Genomic DNA, 11,171 nt, shown 5'->3' with positions numbered 1-11,171 from the left:
CGAATTTTATACCATAATGACCAAAATAAATAAATATAGTTAATTTAAAAATATGGGATTTTTCTGAACACTTTTATCCGCCACTTGTTTCGCACGATACACAGTCCGTGAAAACTGTCGGCATAATCAAACAAATCACCTATGGCTTAACTATTTGGAATACTGTTTCCTTTTAAATTTATGATTGATTGAATTATGATACAATTCGTTTACTGTTTTTGTTTTAAGAGTCCATCATCCCTTATTTCTCAATATTAAATATATTTGACATATACTCATGCATTACTTCAACCGAGCCCATATATCTATTTCTATTTTCTTTGAATTCATTCATCAACTCTAATCTATTATATATGTATATATACATATACTTGACACGCATATATTTATATCTCATGCTCGACACTATGATCACCCAAACTAGCCACCGTGTATCACCACACCGCCATCACCTTACCACCACCCAACCACCATGTAAACATTCATCCGCCACCTACACCACATCCTTGTATATTCTAATTTCCATTTAGGATCATGAAACAATCATCACCCATTTAAAACATCATTCAAAACCTAAGAATAATATTTGATCATTCATAAACCCATTCTCAACAAAACCCATTTCATCACCACCTACGATCACCACTGCCGCCACTATCTTCATGCAACAACCACCGTAACACAATATCAATTTTCTGTTACAACAGTTCGGATGTCAAAAGAAACCTAATACCATTTTGTAGTTTGTTATTGTTACTATAGTTGCAACTGCACTTTCTGTTTCATCTTCATCAAGCGACATCCAAAGCAACCTTTTTGTTCTATAAAATCTAAATCAAGTCATGAATCTTGACAATCTTGTTTTCCAGTTATGAACAATAGAACATTCAAGCAGATATTTGTTTATGCTATCGACGAAACAAACCCATCACCATGAATAAGAACATACTCATTTTTCTTTGTTCAATGATTAAATCACCACCATTCACACATCGGCTTATTTCTTTTTGCTTCTGTTCGAGACCCATTAAAACCTCACCATTGAAACCCGACCTCACCATCCACCTTGAACAATAACCACCAAGTACCCTTGCAGAACCGCTACTACAAATCACTTGTTTCTGTTTCTGTTTCTGTACATTCGAGAACCACAGGGTATTATTCCTGTCTAAGTGATAATAATAATGATTAAACTGCTTCAGCTGATATTTTGTTATTTATTTCCTTTTCGTTTAATGTTAAATAACGATTACATGATGATTATGAACATGATTATGGAGTGATGATCATGTTGTATCAACGAAGAAGATAAAATGTGATTAGTTAGATGACGACTAGGAGTATGATTTTATGATGATGATTGTGGTGATATACAGTTCGAACCATAAGGATTGCTGCTACAATCGTTATTGTAATTGTTGGTATTTATAAATTTTGTTCCTGGTCGACTGCAAGACCCTCAAAACCACTTTTAACCGCTGCTATATTACTGTAAATCGATCGCTGTTATTCAATACTACAGCTATTATACCTTTTCTGTTAAGGCGGCTGCTTTCCTTTTATTTTTCTCTTCTTTTACTTCCTGTTACAAAGATTAGAATAAATGAAGACAATGATTAGGGACAATGATGATAAATGAATAATTGGTTAGAATGAGCTGTAAAGAGGAAAACTACGTTTGGTGTTCCTGTGTTTAACGAGCCCCACCACGTGCAAGTTATATTAAAACTTGTTACTAGGCTTACATTTTTTTTTGTGGGCTATAAAACCTTGTGTTGTTGGGTTGACTAAGTGAGTTGTGGGCCGATGAGTTTCAGTTTTCCAGTTGGGCCAAGATTATGTGGCTATTATAAAATCATAAGGCAAATAATTGATATTGCTATATACATCTAGTGATTTGCTGGTAATCTGTCTGTTAGATCATAATAATGATGATGATTATGGTAAGATGATATGATCTTAGTGATGATAGAATGATTATAGTGTTGCGAATTAGAACGATGATAAGGAAGAAAAACAGACAGATATACGGGTTACATATATTAGTCTGTCATATAAGTCAGAAATGAAATAGACAGACTATTGGCTAAGGATGTTATCGGGTAAGCGGGACGTCGCGGGTTCAAACTTGGATTTGGGCATTTTTTTTAGGGTTACTCCTTTGAGGTAATTACTTATCTATTCATTTATTTATTAATATTATTATCTTATTATTTTTATCTTATTATTGTTATTATTAAACTAACACTAAATATTAAAATTATGATTATTATTATTATTATCATTAGTATTAATAAGATTATCAAGATTATTATTATTATTATTATTATTATTAATTATTATTATTATTATTATTATTATTATTATTATTATTATTATTATTATTATTATTATTATTATTATTATTATTATTATTATTATTATTATTATTATTATTATTATTATTATTATTATTATTATTATCATTATTATTATTATTATTATTATCATAAGTATTAATAGTATTATTATCATTATAGTTATTAATATAAATAATAGTATCATTATTATTATTAGTAAAATCATTATTTTTATAATTATTATTATTAGTATACATTATTATTAAAATTAACATTTTTATTAAAAGTATTATTTTTATTAAAGTTATCATTTTATCATTAGTATTAAATATATCATTTTTAACTCTATTATCATTATTATTATTTTTATCATTTCTAATATTATTTTAGTATTAATATAAGTCTAACAAACAAAGGATATATATATATATATACACACACACAAAAATGTATTAAATACATATAACATAACAAAATTAATATTTTTATTTATTTTAAATATATGAAACATATAGGTTATTAATATAAAAATGATATAACTAATAAATAATTATATACATAAATTTTGTTCGATTACTACTATGTGTTAATATATATATAAACGATATAGGTTCGTGAATCCGAGGCCAACCTTGCATTGTTCAATGCTGTCATATGTATTTTTACTATAAAATACAGTATAGTGAGTTTCATTTGCTCCCTTTTTAAATGCTTTTGCAATATATATTTTTGGATATGAGAATACATGCGCTGCTTTTATAAATGCTTTACGAAATAGACACAAGTAATTGAAACTACATTTTATGCTTGGATTATCGAATCGAATATCACCCCTTTTAGCTTGGTAGACTAAGTATTAGGGAACAGACACCCTAATTGACGGTATCCTAAAGGTAGATCTACGGGCACTAACTCCCCCATACTGGAAAATGGTATGTTTTAGTACTTCGAGTTTATATTATACAGATGGATTTTTGTTTTGGGGATATTCTATATGCATGATGTTACTGTCGGTTACCAGGTGTTCAATCTATATGAATGAATTTTAAACACTTGCGAGTGTATGATTATTGAATAAATGAAATCTTGTGGTCTATTAAAATTATGAAAATGATTAATTACGATAAACTAATGAACTCACCAACCTTTTGGTTGACACTTGAAAGCATGTTTATTCTCAGGTATGAAAGAAATCTTCCGCTGTGCATTTGCTCTTTTTAGAGATACTACTTGGAGTCATTCATCACATATTTCAAAATACGTTGCATTCGAGTCGTTGAGTTCATCAAGATTATTTTTAAGTCAATTATAATTGGATATATTATGAAATGGTATGCATGCTGTCAACTTTCGATGTAATAAAAGTTTGTCTTTTAAAAACGAATACAATGTTTGTAAAATGTATCATATAGAGGTCATGTACCTCACGATGTAACCAATTGTAATGTATTCGTCCAGATGGATTAGGACGGGTCATCACAGGTGGTATCAGAGCTGATATAACCGCGTCCATGTGTGGCGGGTTAGTCGTAAAGGAGGTTCTCACAGTGTGACCTGTGGCGAAGCATTGGCTCTTACTCCTTGCGATCCCTTACGAGGGTTGGCAGTAGCCGAGAGGCAGGCCCTAAAATCAGTATCTGAGGTACACTCAGTGGTCACCACGTGGTTAGCTGGGAAGGCACTGGGTGGGACGGTGGTTGTCCCCACTGTAATCACAGGTGGTATCAGAGCGGTGGTCTTAGCGAACCAGGTCTTGCATTAGTGTGTCTAACTGATAGTTGTTTAGATCCATTAGTGAGTCTGGACTTCGACCGTGTCTGCATGTAAAAAGTTTTGCTTATCATTTCTTGTCGGAAATTACCTGCTTATCATTCTTAGTCTAGACACGTTTTACTGCATTGACTGCATGAATAGTGTATAGACAAAAATTCATATCTTAGCGTATTGATAATGCTAAAATCGAACATATATTTCATAGCATTATTCCTCAAGAAAGACAAGCTTTTAGTTGCAATTGTTCTATTTACAAGTGATATTCGTTTAAATAATAAAAGGTAAAGACAAAAGACAGATTCGACGAATTGAAGACGCAAAGGTCCAAAAAGCTCAAAAGTACAAAATACAATCAAAAAGGTTCCAATTATTGATAAGAAACGTCTCGAAATCACAAGAGTACAAGATTCAAAACGCAAAGTACAAGATATTAAATTGTACGCAAGGACGTTCGAAAATCCGGAACTGGGACCAGAGTCAACTCTCAATGCTCGACGCAACGGACTAAAAATTACAAGTCAACTATGCATATGAATATAATATAATATATAATTAATTCTTAAAATTAATATATATATTATATTATATTTATAAAACGTCGGCACAAGGAAACAAGCAACATGTGAGCTCTCCCAGCTGGCCATGCGATCGCATGGCCAGAAAGAAGAAAGTCCATGCGATCGCATGGCATGAAAAGTCAGGCCACATCCCCTATAAATTCGCAGTTTGGTGAACGCAAAAATATATATATCTTTTCTCTTCTCCATTCATACGTAATATTTATATTTAAAATTTATATTATAATTTTAATTTTAATTATAATTCTAATAATAAGGGTATATATCCCAATTCTGTCCGTGTAACGCTACGCTATTTTTAATCATTGTAAGTTATGTTCAACCTTTTTACATTAATGTCTCGTAGCTAAGTTATTATTATGCTTATTTAATCCCAAGTAATCATGATGTTGGGCTAAAAATATTAAAATTGGGTAATTGGGTTTTGTACCATAATTGGAGTTTGGACAAAAGAACGACACTTGTGGAAATTAAATTGTGGGCTATTAATGGGCTTTATATTTGTTTAACTAAATGATAGTTTGTTAATGTTAATATAAAGATTTACAATTGGGCGTCCCTATAAATTATCATATACACTCGATCGAACACGATGGGCGGGGTATTTATATGTACGAATAATCGTTCATTTAACCGGACACGGGAATGGATTAACAGTCACTAGAATTATTAAAACAGGGCTGAAATTATGTACAAGGACACTTGGCATAATTGTTAACAAAGTATTAAAACTTTGGGTTACACTCAGTCGACATCCTGGTGTAATTATTAAACAAAGTATTAAAATCTTGTTACAGTTTAAGTCCCCAATTAGTTGGAATATTTAACTTCAGGTATAAGAATAATTTGACGAGGACACTCGCACTTTATATTTATGAATGATGGACTGTTATGGACAAAAACCAGACGGACATATTAAATAATCCAGGACAAAGGACAATTACCCATGGGCATAAAACTAAAATCAAAACGTCAAACATTATGATTACGGAAGTTTAAATAAGCATAATTATTTTATTTCATATTTTATTTCCTTTATTTTATATTTAATTGCACTTCTAATTATCGCATTTTATTTATTGTTATTGTATTTAATTACACTTTAATTTTCGTACTTTTTAATTATTGCAAGTTTATTTTATCGCACTTTTATTTATCGAAATTTCATTATCGTTATTTACTTTACGCTTTAATTTAAGTCTTGTATTTATTTTTAATATTTTACATTTGGTTTTAACTGCGACTAAAGTTTTAAAATCGACAAACCGGTCATTAAACGGTAAAAACCCCCCTTTATAATAATAATATTACTTATATATATATATATATATATATATATATATATATATATATATATATATATATATATATATATATATATATATATATATATATTTGTATTTTTATAAAAGTAAACTAATATAGCGTTAAGCTTTTTTTAAAGATTTTCCCTGTGGAACGAACCGGACTTACTAAAAACTACACTACTGTACGATTAGGTACACTGCCTATAAGTGTTGTAGCAAGGTTTAAGTATATCTATTCTATAAATAAATAAATATCTTGTGTAAAATTGTATCGTATTTAATAGTATTTCCTTCTAAAATTTAATAGTATTTTATACCCCTTAGCTTTAACATCAAGTTATTTTTGGCGCCGTTGCCGGGGAAACGCTTAAAAGCCGGATGCGCAACGCTAATATAAAAAAAAAGATTTTTATTTTTAGTTTACTTTTATAAAAAAAATACACTTTTGTAAAAATACGTTTTAATATATTCAAAAATATATATAAAAAAAACAAAAATAAAAATATTTTTTTTTTTTTGGAATTTGTTAAATGTTTAAGTTCTATAAAAGTTTCTTTATCTTTATTTTGTAAAAATATAATTTTTATTTAATTTATAAATATATTTTATATATATATTATTCAGCAAAAAAAAAATTTAATTCGGCCTGTACTGTAGCAGCCCATTCTGTGGCCCGAAACCCTAGCACATGCGATCGTATGGCTGGGCAACTTAGGACTCATGCGATCGCATGAGCCCATCTGACACGCCACAGTTGACTGAACCAGCATTTATTACGGGTATTATTATTTATTATTAATCTAAAACCCTATTTAGGGTTATATATTTTATTATTTAATTTAGTTTTTATATTTAATTTGTATTTTTATATTTAATTAGTTTATTTAAAGTTTAAAATTAATAGTTTTATTAAATAAATAATATAAAAATAATATTTTTATAAAAATTGTACTTTTTACAACTTTTTGTATATTTTTATATTTTGTCCTTTTTAATCATTTTTGTAGTGACCCGAACTTTTCCATGTTTATATATATTAATTGAGATTGATATTTACATGATTAAATGTTTCCAACATGTTAAGCAATCAAACTTGTTAAGACTTGATTAATTGAAATATGTTTCATATAGACAATTGACCACCCAAGTTGACCGGCGATTCACGAACGTTAAAACTTGTAAAAATGACATGACGATATATATATGGGTATACATATGATTAACATGAGATTATGATAAGTAAGTATCTCCTTAAGTATATTAACAATGAGTTATATACATATAAACAAGACTACTAACTTAAGGATTTCAAAACGAGACATATATGTAACGATTATCGTTGTAACGACATTTAAATGTATATATATCATATTAAGATATATTAATATATCATAATATCATGATAATATAATAATTTAACATCTCATTAGATATAATAAACAATGGGTTAACAACATTAATTGAGATCGTTAACTTAAAGATTTCAAAACAACACTTACATGTAACGACTAACGATGACTTAACGACTCAGTTAAAATGTATATACATGTAGTGTATTTAGATGTATTAAAATACTTTTGGAAGACTTCAAGACATATATCAAAACACTCATACTTAATGAAAATGGTTACAGTTACTTTCCCATTCTTTTCTTTCATCAAGAATTCTAGTCGTATTCTTACCCGTATTATATACAGCTTCAAAATGTACTTACTATGGGTATATACCAATAGGAACTAGCATGGAATTCCACTCTTGATTATGTCATGTATGACTAATCAATTTTAACTTCTACCATGAGCTAGTCAACTAACTAGAACTCCTTTTAACCCCACTCACCACTCACCAATTACCACTCATCATTCACTCCATTTCACTTCCAATTCTTTTTCTAATTCTCTCTCAACACACACACACACACTATTATGAACGTATTTTTCCAGTAGTTAATCATCATCTTCATCAAAAATCACTTCAAGAATCAAGCTATAATCATCATAGGAAGAACACTTCAAGAACACTTCAAAAATCCCTTCAAGTTTACTAATTTACTTCCAAGCTTTCTTATCCATTCCAAGTAATCATCTAAGATCAAGAAACCTTTGTTATATATAGTAGGTTATCTTTCTTATTCAAGGTAATATTCATATTCAAACTTTGATTCAATTTCTATAACTATAAACTAGCTTAATTCGAGTAAAAATCTTACTTGAACTTGTTTTTGTGTCATGATCCTACTTCAAGAACTTTCAAGCCATCCAAGATCCTTTGAAGCTAGATCATTTCTTGTCACTTCCAGTAGGTTTACCTACTAAAATTGAGGTAGTAATGATGTTCATAACATCATTCGATTCATATATATAAAACTATCTTATTCGAAGGTTTAAACTCGTAATCACTAGAATATAGTTTAGTTAATTCTAAACTTGTTCGCAAACAAAAGTTAATCCTTCTAACTTAACTTTTAAAATTAACTACACACATGTTCTATATCTATATGATATGCTAACTTAATGATTTAAAACCTGGAAACACGAAAAACACCGTAAAACCGGATTTACGCCGTCGTAGTAACACCGCGGGCTGTTTTGGGTTAGTTAATTAAAAACTATGATAAACTTTGATTTAAAATTTGTTACTCTGAGAAAATGATTTTTATTATGAACATGAAACTATATCCAAAAATTATGGTTAAACTCAAAGTGGAAGTATGATTTCTAAAATGGTCATCTAGACGTCGTTCTTTCGACTGAAATGACTACCTTTACAAAAATGACTTGTAACTTATTTTTCCGAATATAAACCTATACTTTTCTGTTTAGATTCATAAAATAGAGTTCAATATGAAACCATAGCAATTTTATTCACTCAAAACGGATTTAAAATGAAGAAGTTATGGGTAAAACAAGATTGGATAATTTTTCTCATTTTAGCTACGTGAAAATTGGTAACAAATCTATTCCAACCATAACTTAATCAACTTGTGTTGTATATTATGTAATCTTGAGATACCATAGACACGTATACAATGTTTCGACCTATCATGTCGACACATCTATATATATTTCGGAACAACCATAGACACTCTATATGTGAATGTTGGAGTTAGCTATACAGGGTTGAGGTTGATTCCAAAATATATATAGTTTGAGTTGTGATCAATACTGAGATACGTATACACTGGGTCATGGATTGATTCAAGATAATATTTATCGATTTATTTCTATACATCTAACTGTGGACAACTAGTTGTAGGTTACTAACGAGGACAGCTGACTTAATAAACTTAAAACATCAAAATATATTAAAAGTGTTGTAAATATATTTTAAACATACTTTGATATATATGTATATATTGTTATAGGTTCGTGAATCAACCAGTGGCCAAGTCTTACTTTCCGACGAAGTAAAAATCTGTGAAAGTGAGTTATAGTCCCACTTTTAAAATCTAATATTTTTGGGATGAGAATACATGCAGGTTTTATAAATGATTTACAAAATAGACACAAGTACGTGAAACTACATTCTATGGTTGAATTATCGAAATCGAATATGCCCCTTTTTATTAAGTCTGGTAATCTAAGAATTAGGGAACAGACACCCTAATTGACGCGAATCCTAAGGATAGATCTATTGGGCCTAACAAACCCCATCCAAAGTACCGGATGCTTTAGTACTTCGAAATTTATATCATATCCGAAGGGTGTCCCGGAATGATGGAGATATTCTTATATATGCATCTTGTTAATGTCGGTTACCAGGTGTTCACCATATGAATGATTTTTATCTCTATGTATGGGATGTGTATTGAAATATAAAATCTTGTGGTCTATTGTTATGATTTGATATATATAGGTTAAACCTATAACTCTCCAACATTTTTGTTGACGTTTAAAGCATGTTTATTCTCAGGTGAATATTAAGAGCTTCCGCTGTTGCATACTAAAATAAGGACAAGATTTGGAGTCCATGTTTGTATGATATTGTGTAAAAACTGCATTCAAGAAACTGATTTCGATGTAACATATTTGTATTGTAAACCATTATGTAATGGTCGTGTGTAAACAGGATATTTTAGATTATCATTATTTAATAACCTACGTAAAGCTTTTTAAACCTTTATTTATGAAATAAAGGTTATGGTTTGTTTTAAAAATGAATGCAGTCTTTGAAAAACGTCTCATATAGAGGTCGAAACCTCGCAACGAAATCAATTAATATGGAACGTTTTTAATCAATAAGAACGGGACATTTCAGTTGGTATCCGAGCGTTGGTCTTAGAGAACCAGAAAATTTGCATTAGTGTGTCTTATCGAGTTTGTTAGGATGCATTAGTGAGTCTGGACTTCGACCGTGTTTTCTTTAAAAATGATTGCTTAACATTTTTGTTGGAAACTATATATTTTTAACATATGAATATTATGTGATATATTAATCTCTTAATGTGTTTGATATTATGTGATAGATGTCTACCTCTAGAACAAGTCCCATTGACTCACCTAATAATAATGAAGAGTCAAATGTAAATTGGAATGATTCGTGGACTGATTCACAAGTTCCCGAAGAGGAACCGGAAGAAGAGTCGGAACCAGAAGAAGAATCGGAACCGGAAGAAGAATCGGAACCGGATGAAGAAATAGAACCGGTGGGGGAAATAATAAAACGGTTAAGTAAAAGAGAATCCTCAACCAACCGACCAAAGTTAATTATGGTCAATGGTGTTTCCGCCAAGGAAGCAAAATATTGGGAGGATTACCAATTCTCCGATGAATCGGATTCCGACGAGAATTCCGATGATGTTATAGAAATTACCCCAACTGAATTTAAAAAGGCAAAAGAAAATAATAAGGGAAAGGGCATAAAAATAGAGAAATCTAATTCCAACCCCGATGAACTTTATATGTATCGTCAACCCCCGGAGTCCTTAAGTTGCAACAATGACCCGGGAACCTCTAAACCACCAGGTTTTTCTAAACCAATGTGGACAACGACGGCTCGTATTAGGGGAACATCATATATCCCTAGAAACTTGGCAAAACGAACCAAAACCGAACAAGAAGAAACGAGCGAGTCGGAATAAGATAGTTGTATTCGTGTGGTGTAATATATGTAATATAGTGTGCTTATGCTTTATGATATATGTAAAAATTGCTTGTATTAATAAGTATTTTTTT

Source organism: Rutidosis leptorrhynchoides, chromosome 10, assembly GCF_046630445.1.
Source record: "Rutidosis leptorrhynchoides isolate AG116_Rl617_1_P2 chromosome 10, CSIRO_AGI_Rlap_v1, whole genome shotgun sequence".
Classification (NCBI taxonomy): domain Eukaryota; kingdom Viridiplantae; phylum Streptophyta; class Magnoliopsida; order Asterales; family Asteraceae; genus Rutidosis; species Rutidosis leptorrhynchoides.
The sequence above is the reverse complement of the archived record's forward strand: the minus strand, read 5'-3'. Positions refer to the sequence as shown.